Genomic DNA, 19,787 nt, shown 5'->3' with positions numbered 1-19,787 from the left:
AATGAAAAGAGAGAGAGAATAATACTAAAAGTTTCACTTCCGTCGTGCGTAGGCTTGCCACACACTGTATTTTTTTTTTAATCTTGCCTTGTCATGTCTTCCTCGGGCATCCCCGACTTCTTCCAACACTTTTGGCTATATTCTCCGACACACCTCTCTAAAATTTTTCAGATTTTTTCTTCTACTGTATTATAATTATTTAGTTTGTCCATAATTAAGTAACTTCTGGTAATTAAGCGGTAATTTGAAATAAAAATTTTTAAAAGAATTTCCATGACAGCAAAATCTCAATCAGCGATGCAAAGAAATGGAGACCTGAGACTGTCTGTAGCAATTCTTATATTGTCTTTGCGGGCTTTTGAGAGTGGCAACTGTTAAATAGTACTCACCTACCTAACTAGTTACCAGTAACCCACTTCCCAGCCTTATTAAGTCTCTATTCACATGAATTTCAAAAGCAGGTAATGTCTTCTAGACACGGGTCGTTGTTCGGGCAAAAGCGAGGTAAATCGATACAAGATCTTAAAGATCAACTTAAAGATCTTCCGACATTTTGATTTGTCGAAATGTTTTCAGTAGAAATCAAAGCATGGCGATTAACTACATTTTTCAAGTTTTTTTTGTTGTTCTAATACTGGAATTGTACAGCGAGTGATCTGCTTAAGATTTAAGATTACATTTATTTCGTAAGATTCCAGATTGAGGCATTTTATTGTATGCTATGTGTTGATGAAATAGTTATGATAAAATAAATGGATTGAACCCGTTATTTTTTTGTTAGAAACGCACCATTTTGCTGTCCCCGTATTGTTCTGTTTTGCATTTAAAATAAGTTCAGTCCTTTAATGATAATCTCTTACCGGCTTAACGGGTAGGAAAAAACCTCTAACGTTTTGTTTCATCAATAGCTATGTGATAAGCATTGTTAAAGTGTACATTTCTTTTTGTTTTAAATACTGTTATGTTATAACCTAGTTTCAATTTTGAATTTTACACATACTGAATTGTTTCAGGTTGAAATCAATGTAGATATTTATTGCTGCCTACTTATCTATCACGTTACTTTAAAACAATCAACTAAAACGTGACCAAAACTTTAGGTAGGTTACTCATGAATCACGAACACAACATTAAAAGTCTATATTGCTAATGTAAACATTTTATTTAGAATTAACCTACAATATACTTCTTTATAGTTTCATTAGAACCTAATAAGTAGCAATTCTTGATGTATACAATGCAAAAGATCGTACTCACTAAGTAACTACATACACAATAATTATTCTACATGAAAGCAGGTCATTGGGTCGGCTTGTCGATACTAAATGCAATTACAACGAGTCCTAAAACCAATATAAGTTTTAGATACCATCCCAAATAAATATATCAGTTCAATCTATGTATTTAATTTTTTTTAAATTATTACATTAATTATTCTTTGTAACTACGTGATCGTGATTGTACCCTTTCAGGCCTAAGCTGCTGACGATGCTGACCTTGATTGCATTATAAACTCTGCCAAGGAATTTGCTAATTGACTAGGAGAAAGTTCTTGCTGACCTTAATGCACCGGTCTTCAACGCCATTTCTTGACTTGAAGGGGTTATCTTTTATCCTTCTATCACTGGTTGGACAAAGTAGTTTGATGTATGTATGGTAATGGTGAATGCATTATGGCAATGAAAATCAATGTGGCCTTTCGAGACAATGATTTACATGTGCCATTAGAACGAGTCTCACGAAGGGAGTATTGACATTACAGCGAATGTAATAAAAAATCTATATTGGTTTATTAGTTTTCTCCGATAAAATATGCATCAAAAGGAAAATGTGTTCACCTTATTATGTACAAAAAGTAAAGCGTGGTAGAAAGGAGTTACGGTTTTATCTAGGGCCCTATTTTAAATTACTCTGTATAAATCAATATCTCACCTTTTCTGGATTTATTGATATAATTTTAAGAAATTCGCTCATTATTTACACAACATGTTGTAGGAGCTAGCGCAGACCCATGAGAAATCACGGAATAGTCTGATTTATCGTTTCTTTTCAAATCAGTTCCAATTTTTCAAATACTAAAATATAATAGGTAAGTTATCGCTTGTCTGAATTCTTCACACTGATTCCGATTTTGAAAATGACGATTAAATTCAAAGCAAATTTTTTAACCATATTTCACGCGGTAGGTACCTACTAACTAAAGCACGCACAACGGAAATTAGTATGTATGATTCTTTTGAAAAACGTGAGTTCAGTATGAACATCTCTTCTGGATTTTTTCGAGTTCATCGTCTTCTGTAAAAGTTTGTACCTAGATGCAGATTTTTTTCGCATCACACTGTAAACTATTAAGCTTTTACAAATAATGTATTATTAATGAAATAAAACAATATTTTTTGTTTAAAACCACGAATTTTTATTAATGTTAAGACCGACCGGTTTCGCTTCACTCGAGCATCGTCAGGGTACAAAATTATTAATTTGTACCCTGACAATTATTAACCCAAAATTATTAATTTTGTACCCTGACGATGCTCGAGTGAAGCGAAACCGGTCGGTCTTAAAATTAATAAAAATTTCTTGGTTTTAAACAAAAATTTTTGTTTTATTTCATTAAAATGTTAAACCACAAAGTGATTGCTTTCTACGAAAATATAATGTATTTATTGTTAACCGTTTTCACCAATCAAATTAAGCCGCTAAGTTAAAACTTAAACATTACTGTTTTATGCATTTCAGGATGTGTAAAATGAAACATGTATTCACAAAATGTTTATTTATATATGTTCAGTAATGAAAAGTTTTTATTTGTTAATTTTCGTTAAAATTATATTTAAATATAAAATTATATTTAAATATAAAATTATATTTAAATATAAAATTAAACATAAAATTATATTTAAATATAAAATTATATTTAAATATAAAATTATATTTAAATATAAAATTAAACATAAAATTATATTTAAATATAAAATTATATTAAAATTAATTGTGATGGAATGGAGTAATCTTTCGTTAGGTCCAAACCTTACATAACATAGCGATCGCTCAGTTTTAACTGGCGAAAGCGGCCGTATGGGTAGGCAAGATAAAAACGTGTGACTTTAATGTTTCAACTTCCTTGTTTGATTCGGCACAATCTCTGTAAAATGAGAAATCGTCCCATGAATTGTGATCTTATTATTTTGTATTTTCGTACATGAAATCTGTGATGTGACATTATATATAAAATAAAACAATAACTGTGTTTACATCACATTTATTTTTTTAATTATTGCCGACCAGATTTCAGTAATACCTGGCAGGATATGTATTATACTATATAATATCTAATGTCGGTATTATGGTGCCCTGAAGAAGCTACGGTACCCAAGCCCGGTCGGCAATAATCTTAAAAATTAAAAGTGATTAATACAAAATTACTATTTTATTTTTAATTATTATTTTGTTTCCTTTATAATACGAACGAAAAATTCAGTCCAGTATCACAGAATGTAAATCCATTGTGTTTGTCTGTTTACCATAAAACCACTTTATTCACCTACAATAAAGCCTTCAGGGTGTGTCATAATATTGTCAATATCTATGTAAATTTATGGGGCAACTAAACGTTCACCACACATAATCTGAATATGTATTTGTTTTGTTATGCACTTATGGATGTTTTTTTAATAATATGTATTAGCTTATGCAAAAACGTGCCTCGAAAACACAGACATAAAAATAAGCAATATTTTGCATTGAGAAGATAAAACTTGAGTTGTCTCGTCATGAGTTTTATGTTCCAAGGACGTTCGACAGATACAGCATGTTTTTGTGGAATTATAATCTTTTGATATAATTATTCTAGTCCGTGACTAGGTACTCTTACCTAAGTGAATGTATAGGCTGCAATTTATAATGGAAAAAATGGGTCATCCTCCACTGCGATTAGTAGAAAATGGCTCATATGAAAACTACATATTCTAAGACAATTTTTAGTTACATTTTTATTTTACTTTTTAAAGCTTTGCAAGGAAGATAATTACATACATATAAAAGTGATTTTCTTGTATTTTTGAAATGTATGTGTCAAAATTTATTAGATGTTATGCCATTTATTAGATGTTATATCAAAATTTTAATTTAAAATACAAAATCTAACACATCAAAATTATAAGTTAAAAATCGGGTTATGGTTGTTTTTCCTCGTTTGTTTAAAACAAACTGTCAACCTCGAACATGAAGATGTTTGATGAATATCAAAGACAAAGTAGCTTGGTGTTGCCATAATAAACTTTTAGTAACAATATATTTTTAGAATATTTTGCCAAGCTGTACTTTCTTGGGTCATCATAAAATGGTACCCACTTGCAATCTTGTTCAAACAAAGAAATTCTTCTACTATTCATGTCTGATTGTTACGAATGGATCATAACTGTTGCAATGGTGTAGTAATATTATAAAATATAATCACAGACCGTCCCATCTATGCAGCAATGACTCTTTCATAACAAAGATAACTCAAAAGAAAACAATAATAATAGCTTCATAATTATTACAAAATATATTTGCAGCTGCATTCAATTTAATACTTGCAATCGAAGAAATAACACTGTAAATTATATTATTAGATGTTATTGCATGATTAAAAAATATTTATTGGCTTGTAAAAGTTTATGTTTGTCATGGTCATTTCTTAAATTAAATTACACATAAATAAAGTGCACTATCAATTGGAAATTTACACTAAAATGGAAACGTATTCGTCAAGTGAACATGTGTTATTATTTGACTAGGCATTCTCTATAATCTCACTTCCACTTTCCCCAAATTTTACACACATAGATGTTATTACATTACGTTACTCATGTTAAATTGTTAGTCGCTAATTATTATGGCATTTGATTAGAACGTTTTCCTTTGGATTAAATTTTTTAAACATCAAGATAATTTTAAAACATATGCAAGTCATTTCCTAAGTAATTAGTCAGCCCAAGTGGAATTCTGAAAAAGATTTCGCGTAAAACTTTAATTCTGAATATAATTCGGATATATAATGGTCTTTCACCAGAGTAACACCGAGAGTGACCAGTCGGTGGCTGAGTTGACATCGCGTTTGGGTCCCACCCAGGTGTGGTGTGTTCAATTCTTAGGCAGGCTAAGCCGTCCATCACAACACAATCAACGTTTTCCGCTTACTGTGGTGGTAGTAGAAGATTTTAATATTGATTTCAAATATTGTTAGGTTATTCGTAACCCGGGCATGTTTGTCTTTCTTTAAAAAACGAGTATATATATAAATGTATGGGGTGTTGCCCTTGTGGAAGACCTCCATCCAGAGTCGAAACGTTGCTTGAATTGGCTTTGGCCGTTTTAGTCACCAGATCTTGATTTCAAGAGCTTCATAACAATCATATTTCCTATTTGTTTATCCTGTCTACTTCCTTCAGCTTCGCATTTATAGTTAGGTATTCATTTCAATCAAATTATTCTTTCCATATCAATCGTATCTATAATTTTCAGAAAACTTTAGTGTATTTTGCTGATTTGCTACACTTGTTTTATTCAGTTTACTTTACAGTTAATGCGTTAACATATTCTTTGAAATAAATAAAATCAAGTTGGTTATGCAGAGGGTTTCAGCAAATATATTAAGAAAACCGGCTTAATATTTCCCGTTGGAACGCAGATTATTATTTGTCGAGCCTTGCAAGGTGATATTATGTACACTGTACACTTTCATTTAGTGATGAAGCTGAACATTCCAATACTCAGCATATTGAGAGGTTAGTCAGATAATTTTAAGCCACCTAGAATTCAATAAATACTGTTACAAAAATTATATTAAATTGTGTAGAGATTTGGCAAAAACTCTCGAATAGTAAAATCTGACGTACAATTTGAATTGCTTTGAAGTACCTATTTGACTACCAATAAGTAGGACGAAAGGAAGTTTGCCTGCTAAACTTATGTTAAAAATGCTTAAACTTTTATTTATTTATTTGTCCTTAATTTTGTTCTAAGATCTTGGTTTTATATTTGATGTTACTTTCAAAATAATATCATTTGGGTTTTAGATATACCTCTATTTTCATTTTTAATTCAACTCATAAAAAATCTTTGGCCATGTTTTGATTTCAAGTTGTCATTATACAATCATATTATCGTCATGATCATTATTTCAACATTTACTATAATCATTTACATACCAAACGGTAAAACTAATGAATTCAATAATGCCAACGACTGTAAATCATTGAAATATTAACAGCCTTAGTTAGATATTTATTTCCAATGTAATTAATTCTCACTAGTCGATCAGCCATTAGCTTCAAGGAGAATGTAAAGGGGAAATTTAATGAGTTGTTCACTCCTAGTTGGTACACAAAAGTTTTTTGTTCATAATAAAATATGAATAAATTTATCTACATCTATAATAGTATGTATATTATCTACTAAGGTGTCTATTCTGAATGCCTAGATGATTCCAATCTATTAAATAGCTAATCTATTAAGTAACTAATCAATAAAGTTTACCATTTACTATAGAGATAAGCAGAAATAAGGAAAGGTCACGCAATTCTGTTATTATTATGAATAGGTATTCGTGCACTGTCATTCTATTATTCGTATTCTGCAAAGATATTAGAAGAACGAGATGTGCTATGAGCAGTTCATACTGTGTGGAATTGTTTTGCCCAGTGTCGCCGGTTTTGTTCACCAATACTACTGCACACCTTCGCTTACGCTAAGGTATCCGCCAAAGATATTAGAAGAACAATATCTTTGGTATCCGCACTAATACATAGAACAAATTTCTGTGCGTACACGTCCCGATAGTATTCAAAGTACCCTAATTAGGTAGTACTCCGCCTACGGTCCGGCGGCCAACATAGCATATCTCGTTCTTATAATATCTTTGGTATTCTGTTATTCCTAGTTTTGGAAAGAATTGACTCAAGTATTTGATTCTCTCACCACCTCAACTCTTTGTTCATCTCTTCCAAAATATTTAAAATACCTACCCTTTTAAAATTAAAGTTACTAGATACACTCCTTCCGCTTCCATCGATTAAGTATTATCTACACAGGAGTTGTGCACCTTAAAATTAACACCGAAACCAAAAATATTGGCTCAAGAAAATATTTGTCTAAAAGAAAGTGCATTATCTCGCAGTAGAAAGATCGGAAGAAGTACCTATGTCTTTTCAACATTTGTTGGTCTGCACGGAGCAAATTCCTATTCCAGCAAGTTTGTCCCGTGTTTGTTGTGAATATCATTTTTCAAACACGAGTTTAAGGTTGTTAGCAATATTTTTTGTAGGGGTTCTCACGGACTATATATATACATATACGTACCTCACAGATAATTACGCGGCTTGTTCATTGATAAAAAAATTCCATTTATTTCTAGCAAAATAACTATGACACGCAACAAATTACGATAGCACTTTTGCAACAAAATGAACCATCTTCGCTGGTTTTGCGTACGTTTTTAGAAGCTTGAACAACAAGTTTCCATCAAGTTGGGTTGTTAAGTTCATCTCAACAATAATAAGGAAGTTGAGTGAAAAATATTTTGATTTATAAAAAATATGTTCATGTAGATCAAAAAATATCGATTCTAAATATATAAATATATTTCTATATTATTATTCTTAGAATTAGTTAAACGTTCTTGAAAAAGCATTCAATAGCAATAGACTGTATACGCTCCACGATTGGTCGAAAGAATTCTGACGTCACATGTGTCGTGACTTGTACGTACAACGGATCACCTATGGTGCATCTCTTTCTATTACATGAGAGATGGTCGGTTTAGATGAGAGAGGTGTATAGGCCAAACGTTTATTTGGGTATGTCAAATATATGTACGTATTTGTTATTATTATTATATGAAATGGATTTCTAAAGATACATATTCGTATAGTGCTTTATAATAATAGTTGTTTATTGCATAACTTAGAAGTTTTTATTATTATACATGTCACATAACATGTGATACACTTCAGGCCGCCGGCCGCCCAGAAAAGTCTCACAGTGAACTGGGCTGTAAACCGTTATTTTACTTTTGGTCTTTACTTTTCTGCGCGGTGGTCCTGAATTCGCGCGGGGCACCTCAACAAATATCGACGGGAATACCGTACCGGGCGGGAAAAGCAAATATTCTAAATTAAAATATTAATTTAACTTTGAAATCTTAATCAATTTTCTTTTTTTTTTTAATAACATCAATTCTAATAGACGGTTAACATTGGTAAAAAAATTACTGGAATTCCTTGTTGAAGAATTAAAATTTTTTCCATACAAAATGCTTAAGCGATGTGGTTTTCACAGTTCGAATGACGTCACACTACACCCCGCCTCTTACCGCTCGGATTCCGCTCGTTTTGGCGGGCTTAATAAAATTTAAACTTTGAGAATTAATTTAATTATGAAAACAAACTTTAAAAAAAAATACCAGTATTTAAGTTTGAATGCGAACATTGATAAAAAAAATGGACTCAACTTCCTTATTGGGTTAAGGGGGGGCTAGGGTTAATTCGTACGAAAAAAGGCATTTTTTATGATTTTTTTGTGACAACACAGTTAAAATATCTTTATTAAATCTAATAGTACAGTAAAGTATGACATTTTAAGAATGTTGTACAAAATTTTCACGGAGAAATATTAAAAAAATACGGCAATGGCAGCAATTATTCGGACACGTCTCAAAAAAAAGTAGAATGGCGGTGCCCCTCATAACTCGGTGCTGGGTCATCTGAAATCAAAAAATTAAAGTTCATTTGTTAGATAATAGTTTTTCCCAGGTAACGCTGGGAGGGTTTTTCGAAATTTTAATTTTTTACTTTTTTGGAACACTTTGAAGGGAAAAACTCTATTTTTAGTGAAAAAAATCGGCTAATTATTCGGACGCGTCTCAAAAAAAAGTAGAATGGCGGTGCCCGTCATAACTCGGTGATGGGTCATCTGAAATCAAAAAATTAAAGTTCATTTGTTAGATAATAGTTTTTCACAGGTAACGCTGGGAGGGTTTTTCGAAATTTTAATTTTTTACTTTTTTGGAACACTTTGAGTTGTGGGAAAAACGCTTTAAAGTTTTGAACACTAAAAAATCTGGTATTAAACGTTTATAAGCAAATTTTATCGGCTTACCTCACACTGAATCATCAATGCCAGGTCCATAAAGGATATTGCTATCATCCATGATGTCTAAAGCACCTTTTTGCTCCTGTCTACGACGAATCCTGCCTTCTTTAGTTTGTTTCTCAGCTTCCTGCTCTGCTCGGCTTATACGTATGGTCGGGTAGGGATTAAAATCCGACAGGTATAAAAATACTCGTAACTTCGTCAATTTTGCTCCAATCAACTTGAAATTTGAACACAATATTCTTAACATATTAAGCATTTATTTTAAAAAATTTATATATTTTTTTTTAAAAATGAAAAAAAAAAATTTAAAACCCTAGCCCCCCCTTAAGTTCATAACAACAATTAACAAATTACAACATGGGATTGAGCGATAACTTTGTGCTCTCTTTTATATTGTAGGAAACTTGCATTTACATTTAGGCTTTCGAATCGAGGCATCGGAATTCGATGGGTAGTTGTATTATGAAACTACTCTTAGATCTTTATTTTGGATTGCAATAAGGTATGAGAGGGCTAATATGTTTTAAAAATGTCGATGGCTGCATCTAATTAACCCATATATTTGATATGAGCACAGTTACATAATTGTAATTAAAATACCGAAATCTACATCTAATTTACATTGTAACAATTATTTTAAGTCTCTGGGGTGAAGTTGTACAAAACCCTATTTTATATATTAATATATTATAACAATATTTTTTTTTTGCTTGTCCACGCGTTGAGATAACATAAAATGATAATACAGGGTGTTAAGAGACGTACTTGACTTACTTTAACCAGTGATTTCTGACATTAATTGGAGTAAACATGTCAATGAAACTTTGGTATCTGGTGACTATTTTGATGTTACCTGTTCAATTCCTACTGATTTTCTATGTTTTTGTAGAAAAAAAAACATCAAAAAAGTCACCGGAGACCAAAATTTCTTTAACATTTTTATTCCAAACAATGGCAGAAATCTCTGGTTAAAATAAGTCAAGTACGTCCCTTAACACACTGTATATAGATTTCCTGATTAATACGACAATTTTTTCGTACAAAAAGCATGAAATAAAATCATAATGAAACAATATTTTTCAATCGTTCCTCTTTATTTTAACACAACAGAAATAATTATTACAAGTCTGAGTAGTTGTAGGATGAGATGGTCGCTCAATGCTGACAGTGGCTTCGTTCCACGCAACAAACGCAGGTTCATTGCCTGAGTAATTTATTCTCTGGGCGTGATGTGCCTCACAAATAATATAATAACTGTTAGAATATCGACTGAGGTCTTCATAAATACATAAAATTAATACACACGTTTCGAACATGTGAACTGCACCGACTTTCTTCATTGTTATATTATTATACTTAATTCATATATCTTACACCGAGATTTTGATATTGTGATAAGTCTATAATTGCAAATTATTTCCTATCACATTGTGGTTATTTTTCTGGTATTTCAAACATTTTTATTTCATAGGTATTAATTACACAATAATTCCCAACTTATGCGGATAACTTATTTTTTTCCACAGCGTAAATGCCAATATTTCAATATTACAACGTACTAATAAAAAATGTTTTTCGTTGCGTTTTGTATTAAAAATTCCAGGTCATTTAAATGGGGTATGAGAAATTTATATAAACAAAAATGTAAATGTTCGTTTCTTAAAAACCTTAAATCTCTAAAAGTTATTCACCGATGACTTTGAATTTTTGACACAACGTTGATTTCAAATATGCGTGTGTTTATATATACCTACATTATATAGATAGTCACATTTGACAGGTAAAAACAAGCATTTAAAAATAACAGCGCCATCTGTTGGACGTAATCGTTGTTTCTCTATCTGCACATACAGAGTGAGCCACAGCAACTCACATAGGGGTTCAGCTAGTTAGACATAACATTTAAGATCTATTAAAATCTAGATGCAAACAAAATAATTGTTTTCAATTTACGTGTCAAAACAATCGGTTGGTTCATTCGTTTTAAAACATTATATGTAAATCCGAACACAACAAGATGTCAAAAATCTATAATATGGTTTTAAAAAGCATACAACAACAACTAGTTAGGTAGGTACCTAATAGCTAGTTAGCTACACCAATGTTAAGTAGAACATAGCTACATGACTAATGATATACGGTAAACCAAATAATTACACATGTGGCTGCCGATTCTAATAAGCACCTGATTTTTTATCGTAAATTATCGATAGTTATCTATAGGAATTGTGATTATCGAAAAAAATCTTTGACTTGCTTCCGCCATACATTGATTAAGGTGAATAAACTTCTTAAATTAATTTTAATCTGGTGGGCAGACCTCGGGACTTTATTTTAAATTTATTAACTGCGCTTTGTAGAGTTGATTGGTAGGCTTAGATTGGATTTTCGAAGAAATTAACACATTTTGATCGGGCAGTTTTCGGCCGCGTACTAGCGCCCTTGAGGTTATTTTTCACAAAAACGGCGCTCTACAAATTATCCAATTATTATTATTACTAGTGCTGGTAACGGGTTATTTTTCGCGTAATTTAGACCTCTAGAAAAATTGCGATAACTTCAAAAATATTTGTTTGATTTCAATAATTCTTTGTGCAAATTGTTTATTTTATTTCATTTTATTTTATTATATTTAGAAATGTATTCTTCATCGTTAAACCAGTGCAGAATTTCACATAAAGTAGGAAAGTTTTGAAAAAAATAATATTTTTTTTACATAACATCCTTTATTTTACAAATTATACACAAAAATTATTTCTAAATGTAAAATAAAAATTATTATTGCATGGCTACAACCCTACAGACGCTATATAGCGAAAACTCAAGTATATTGGAACCCGTATTTTAACGTGACCCGCGCTCCACTAACAATCTATCAAAAACGTATAAATACGTGATCCGCTCTCTAGCATTAATTTGCTAAAAACGTATTAATACGTGATCCGATTACAATGTGTTGAACTCATTTACAAAGTCATTAACCGGCGAGGCAAAATCTAATTGATATGACGTTTTGACACAAGAAATTAGTGCCTTATTCCAGAACAGAAGTTACTCCGAGAGAGAGAGAGAGAATTTACTGAAACACCACTAGACTAGATCTTGAAAGTGAGGTACTTTCCAACCTTCCTATTTCCAACCACGCATCCCCTTCCTACTTCCTCCAACCTAATTATATTTCTGTATTAGTGGGTGTCATAGTTACAGATAATAAAAAACTCTTGTTGTTTTTATAGTTCTACTAGCTGAAGTGTACCCGGTGTTGCTGTGAGTTATTCTTATATGATAGACATGTACCAATTTTTTTGTAGGTTTTTTTAAGATATACAATTCCGTAGTAGGTACATTATTTTGATGTATCTCACTAGGTTTAACCAGCGTAAGCAATGTAAGCGCTCGAAAGTATGTTTTATGCATGAATCATATATATAAGCCTTCCGGAAGAAATTTTCTAAATGATAGTGAAAACCCTATAAGAATCCTTTGCATATGTTTAGAAGAACGGAACACACAAAGAGACAGACGCGGAAGCGACATTATTCTATACTATTTAAAGATATAACTTATCAGGTACCTTGTACAGTTTATTAGTTGGTACGTACCTTAGTGTCTGACAGTAGACGATGATACCTACTAAATTTATAATATATTTATATACCTACTAAATTTATATCTCTCGGCTTACACGCAAACCCACTCAACCACAAAAGTAACCACAAAGGACCACTAATGCCGAGAAGCCTTTAAACTATCAGGAAACGCAGAGCTGATGTTAAATGCGCGTATATCCTACAAAATGACTTGTCACTCACAATTTTTTGCTTCAACAATGAAATTTAATCAACCTTGAAAGCAAGATATTGTAGAGAGGAAGAAATTCTGTAAATGGTAGTGAAAACCCTATCAAAATCGATTTAGTAGTTTAGAAGAACTAAGCGCATAAACCGACAGACACGGATAGCGACTTTGTTTTATACTATTTAGAAATATGCACATATTATTAAATATATTATTGAAATCAGATCAAAGTGCGTGACTTTAAAGTATGTGATATCAACTTTTAAAAAATAATTGGCGTACTTTGTTTACATCCGGAACAATTTTCCTCAGTCCTTCACGATAAACGTTTTTTACGGATAGTTTCAGTTCCTTTCAAAGGAGCTGCCTGTCTCTTAACACAAATCACAAAATACACTCAATACTCTTATCGATGTACTATTCTTTTCAATAAATTCAATGGGTCATACGTTTTAACAATCGCAACGTTCTGTATATCGAATCTACAAGGTTTTCCAATAATAGGTGTTATTTTGATATTCAATAGTAAAAGATCAATGGTTTCTTTGCTTGTGTGGCACGTAGCGCCGTCTTGTTGAAAGTAAACGTTGTCCAGATCAATACCATCCAATTCCGGTCATAAAAAATCATTAATCATCTCTCGATAGCGCAATTCATTCACCGTAACTGTTGCTCCAGCCTCATTTTCGAAAAAGTAAGGTTCAATGACTTCGTCGGACCATAAACCGCACCAAACAGTCACACGTTGAGAATAGAGAGGCTTTTCAACAATAACTCTTGGGTTTTCCGAGTCCCAGATGCGACAATTTTGCTTGTTGACGAAGCCACCGAGGTGGAAATGGGCCTCATCACTCAAGATGATTCGCGTTTGATTCACTCAAGTGAATTTTAATAATTTTAATGCGTCGTTGAAGCGTGTATCGTTCCATTTTTATTAATGGCGTAGTTTCTACTTGTCAAATGTCAAAAAATGACAGCTTCAAAAGTAACATCTACCGAAATAACACTCTTATTGGAATACCCTGTATGTGTTCATATCTTTTTAAGGCGGAAGGCCATAAGAATGAATTATATTTTAAGGATAATTATATTCATAATTCAGTGACCTCATATTTCGGCAACTTTCAAAACTGGTATCTGGTTCAATTGGACACATGATTTTGATACTAAGAGGGTGAAGCGGACATCGATTCAGATATGTTCTATAGTAGGTATGCTCCTCCAATATCCAAATTTTTTCAAGTTGACCGTAAATAATGTTGAAGCTATTCTTAACACCGGTGACCGGATAACTCATCAAAATGATAAATCCTTACCTCTTTAAAAAGTTATATAAAATCATGGAAAGTGATGAAACAAAAACTTTTATTAACTGGGTTAAGTAGGTTAGGTTAGGTTTAAATTTTTTTTCATCGTTTCTAATTGTCGCTGTGTTGAGTTATCATGGAACCCTAAACACCATCTTAATTGGATAACTGTTCCTTTATTTTCAAAACTTCTACCGGCCTAACATCACCAGGGCGTGATTTGGCCTCTTCCGCAATACGGTTCTCAATCGGTCCCTATTCAGGACTTTTCTCTGGTGTTCAGGCCTTCGCATCCTATTCCAATATTTTTCCATGTAGTCAGTTATGTAACACTTTCTTGGTTTTTTATCATTTCTTATATTCTTTACACATAACCAGCCTATTCCAAGCTTTGGTGCCTGCATTCAGCCTATGGAAACTGAGAACCAGGGGGGTTTTAAGGCCTTTATTACAAGGTAAAGTGCATAATTATTACAATTGTAACAAACCGGCCGAACGACGAACAGTAATAAAGTCTTAAATCTTGGCATATGCAAAAAAAAACCTTTTTTTGCTTAGAATGTTGTGATTAAAAAGCGTATTCAAGATTAGGTGCTAAACCAATAAAAACAACATTCTTCATGATTTTTTAACAACAAATAAATTTAAAACATAGTTATTGAAAAACAAACTAACTAACCATCATGCCTTTTCACCGCAGGAGTAGTCAGAGAGGATAGACCGCCAAAAAACTCTGTCTTGGCACACACTCCTCGCCTCATCCGCATTCATACATCGTCTCACACATGCTCTTCTATTTTTCCGACTATTGACATCACCCGACTCCAGTATCTGATTCACTTGATCGTGCCAAGTCTTCCTCGACTTCTTCTGCCATTCACATTTGCGTAATATATTCTCCCTCTCTTGAAAAAAAAACATATATAAATAATATTCTTTACCTATCTAAATAAGCAATAACGTGAATCCACCCTTTATCAAATACTTTCTTACACTTGATGGTTAAAAATATATTTGATAGCTCGTGAAAATTACCAGAAAAAATATCAAACCACTTGTGGTGGTGACCTATGGCAGGGGTTGGTTGGTCAAACCCGCCTCCCAAATTGAAAAAATTCTGCTTTATAAAAGCTATAATATATCGGATAACCAGACAAATCACGCTTTTTAAAAGTGAAAAAAAAAACACTGCTATAACTAAGATAGGTGTTGAGGCTATTTTTTGCCATCACTTTTAATGACTTTAGATTACTTTTCAAAGGTGTTCTGATTTGTCATGGAACCATTGCTAATATAGAAATCTCGCTCAATTCTATCGTTCCGGGTCTCGAATGTCGTATAACCATAGCCTCTGTTGAAATTGCTGATAGTTATTGGTTGGTTGTCGGTCGCTGGCAGTCTGAAGATTTCTTTTCGCTTGGAACAGGTTCTCAACCAACACGCCTTTGGCTCTGCAATCTCTGCATACCTCATTCCATGGCTAGCAATATAGCTGATAGGTTTGCTGTAACTTCTCCCTCCATCTCATAAACGATTCTTGTAACAGAAAGAGAGGTATGACCGTACTGCCATTTGCCATCACGGAGAATATATTGTCGATATCATTGCCGCTAAGTGAACGTTGGGGCATAGTTTTAGATATAAGAATGTGGTATCAGGTTGTAAATAATTAAGCGTTGGTACCACATACCTTATACTCAGCTAACGGGTATACTTTTATACCTACTACCTGGAAATAAATAATATTATAAGTGTTGGGTGTCATTGCCTGTCTATGAAAATTATTGCGTTTTCATGGCCATTTGATACAAGTTGATTTGTGCTCGTATTAACGTTTTTTTAAATAAGACAAGGACTAGCCTAGGATATTTCTGTCAGCAATCCTAACTACAGTATAGTAAATACCATAAACGATGAGCTTTGGTTCAAAACGTCTTTTCAAAACGAGTTTTGTATAAGTTTGTCTGTCTGGAATTTCTAGTTCAAAGTAAATATATTTATCTCTCAAAGGTATTGCATAATGGGTTACAAAGCTATAAAAATAAAGGTAAAAAAATATATTGTCCAGATGCATTATGCTTCAATATCCAGATATGTAAGTATTGATATCCAGAGTTCAGATATGCTTTTTCTAGAAATTATATTTTACATGACGCGATACAGGTTGAATGAACGTCGCGGAATAATTGCAGTGGTGCTATGGTGGTTTGATAAGCATTTATAAGAAAATAAACTAGTTAATACATTTTTACTAACACCAAGAGGCGGACTGGGATTTTTTTTCTGTAATCTGCTGTTAAGTTAGTTACCTTTGAAATATTCAGTTTACCAATGCTTCTTTGAAATTCTTTCTATTAACCGATTTCCTGAAGGTTGGAAGATAATAGCTAAAATCGTCATTCTTGTCCGCTTATCGAAATTACCTGCAATTCGATTGTACTTCGATTGGATCGCTCGTGGCCTTGGTGATATAAAAGGTGCGTGGTACCTTTGGGCGATTTAGGTTTCATGGCTATAGCATGCAACTTTTTGTTATGTCATTTTAATTGTTTATTGCGTAACAATAGCTATTACCTACGCATAAAAATAATGTACTTTTCTACCTACGTATTTTATTGCATACTTACATGCATTTCAATCTTTTAACTACAACAGAGACATCGCGGTTGAGTTATTCTGGTTACTTCTAGAACAAATATTTTCATTAAAATTCTTCTATATCTTCTATCCCGACTGGATAACACGTCGGGTATTTACGAATATAAAACCTGGCCTACGACGAAGTCGGGTAGTAATGTTAGTAAAATAAAAAAAAGAAAATTATTAAAAATCTTGACCCATAGACACTGTTTTTTTTACTTATTCGGCATCATAATTCTAGCTTGGATTTGAGTCCGCATCTGCCTGACCCAGTTTGTTTATCGCGAAACATGAAAATAGTGGATACCAGCAAGTAGAGAACCCACAGCATTAACTTCATTTTCTATTGGAGTGAAATTATATACAATGGCCACCAGCGACACCGTTTAACCGGTTGACGATTTCACTGACAATTAGTTGGTTTTACATTTTGCCATCAATATTGACTCCGATCCAATGGAAGTAGTCATAACAGATTTGTGGATTGGGTGAATTTATTATAAAGGATATTCTGATTACAAATTACTTGTTAAATCTCTTTGTGGGACATAACAGAAAGATTGGTTACAACATAATATAAAGGCGTCGGTTTCCCACCAAGACGTCGCGAGACGATCCCCTGCAGGCCAAGTCCTTCATTACTCAAGGAATATTTTCAGCTTTTAATGCCTGGAATTGAGCGCATTCAGGTTATCGTAACCCTAGATTGTATGCTATCAATCTAAGTAAGTTTCTTGTGGCGTTGTTATAGAAATATACTCATTGTATTCCAACATATAAGTAATTCGATGCTATTCTATGTCCTTTTTTGGTCAATTACATTCTATTAAAATTAGATTAAATTGTTAGCGTCAATTAGGGATGTAAATTAAAATGAGTCTCACTGTACTGTCTCATTCGTACTGTACAGGGCCCGCAGATACTTTGATAGTACACAACTGCTGACCCTGTACAAATCGCAAGTGCGCCCTACTGTCGAATTTGGCAGCCATCTCTGGTCCGGAGCCCCAAAATACCTGAAAAAAACCCTTGATTCTGTGCAGAAACGGGCGGTCCGTTTGATAGATTCCCCAATCTTAACAAACGGACTGCAATCTTTAGAGCGCAGGCGTCAGGTAGGTATGCTGTCCTTGTTCTATCGGTATTACAATGCAAGATGCTCTGAGGAACTAGCGTCATTGATCCTTTCGGCACCGGTGCGTAGTCGGGATACACGCCAAACGCGCGCCCAACATTTGTACACGGTTGACATTTGTGACATGAGAACGGGTCGCTTCTACGATTCGTTCTTAGGTTCAACAGCTCGGCTGTGGAACGAACTGCCGGCCTCTGTGTTTCCTCCCTTCTACAACTTGGGACTCTTCACGACCCATGTTCACTCCTTCCTCTCCACAAAAAGACCCTCCACACAGCATCCCCAAAGATGACATAGGCCCTGAGGTAAATTATTTTCTTCAGGGCCTCCTGTGTGGAGTTAATATAAAAAAATAAAAATAAAAAAATCAGAAAATTCTATGCAATCACAATTCATTATCTATCTATATCTATACATATAAATAAAAATGTTATTGTTCGTTTGTTCAAATTCTTAAATCTCCGAAAGCCCTTCACCGATTGCTTTGAAAATTTGACACTTTATTGCATTCAAATACGCGTGTGTTTTATATATACAGGGTGTCCGGAAACTCGTAGTACAAGCGGGAAACTGGTGAATCTACATCACATTTGGAGTCGATTATGTAGTATATTTTTTTTTGATTTGAGCTTTCGTTATCGAGTAAATCGAGTTTTAAGTTGATTTTTTTTAAATTTTTTTTTTCTTTTTTTAATCAAATTCTTATAAATTATTACTGAAGATCAAAGTACCCAACTAATTAAAACTATTTGAAAGTAAAACAAATGAAGAAACTCGGATTTGAAGCATTATTTTGAAATCACCCTTCATTTAACCCGGTGTAATCATAAAATATTTCTGCTCTGCAGGGTTAAAACATCTGTTGTTCAACCCTAAACACCAGAAAAAACTTTAACCCTAAAATAGCCGAAAAATATTTTTTTTTGGTTTTTTTTTTTTTTTTTTGTGAAAATGCTCAAATCAAAAAACTTTATGTTTTTTTGGGTTCCCCATGTGGTGTAGATTCTCCAGTTTCCCGCTTGTACTACGAGTTTCCGGACACCGTGTATATATATTATATCTAAAACGGTCGTTAAAGTAAGACCCCCTATTATTTCTCTATCTGCAGATGTACTGAGCCACAGCTCAGTGCGAACAACGCATGGCGGGTTAGAGATAGTTTTTAATAAGAAAAGACTTCCTCAATGAACAGAGATTTGGTATAATGTTGGTAGATTTGTTATATTACACTGTGCTGTCATACTTACGAGTGCCCATAAAATGATACATCGTTTATCTTAATTAAATCTATAATAATAAATGCTAATTAAGGCAGTGCGAAATGCATCAGATAATTCGAAATTTAGAAATCACTTGGCATTGGGTAATAGAAACGTAGAAAGTGATCGACTTTCGTTATTCGAAATTATCGTTTGTGTACGCTTTTCGAATTAAAATATTTCGCCTGACAAACGTTCAATATGGACGCCATCCTCTTTTACGTAACCACGTAATTGGTATTTAATAGATACCGATATCTTTATATAAAATGAAATCTGAATGCCTTATGATGTGATTTTATCCATAAATTCACAATATCATTTCAAGACAAAACTAACAGCATACTATGGTAAAAAGCTTCAAGTATATAAATGAATACATATCTGATACATATATTTCCAAATGATTATCACGTTTATTATGAGAGGAGAACGGATTATTACACGGAGAAAAATAAGTATTGATAATTTATTAAGAATCTCTTCAAATTATTGGTAATCCGGTTAAAA

The 19,787-nt window shown here is 33.0% G+C and overlaps 1 protein-coding gene across 2 annotated transcripts in view; it reads left to right on the top strand.

Moving 5' to 3' along the window:
• Positions 1–19,787, top strand: part of LOC149419329 (uncharacterized) — a 122,070-nt gene that overhangs the window by 7,781 nt on the left and 94,502 nt on the right. The window lies entirely within an intron of this gene.

Source organism: Hesperophylax consimilis, chromosome 12 (assembly GCF_061612785.1).
Source record: "Hesperophylax consimilis isolate HC1 chromosome 12, BYU_Hcon_1.0, whole genome shotgun sequence".
Taxonomy (NCBI): Eukaryota; Metazoa; Arthropoda; class Insecta; order Trichoptera; family Limnephilidae; genus Hesperophylax; species Hesperophylax consimilis.
Note: the sequence above shows the minus strand (reverse complement) of the source record. Positions and strands in the feature narration are given on the sequence as shown.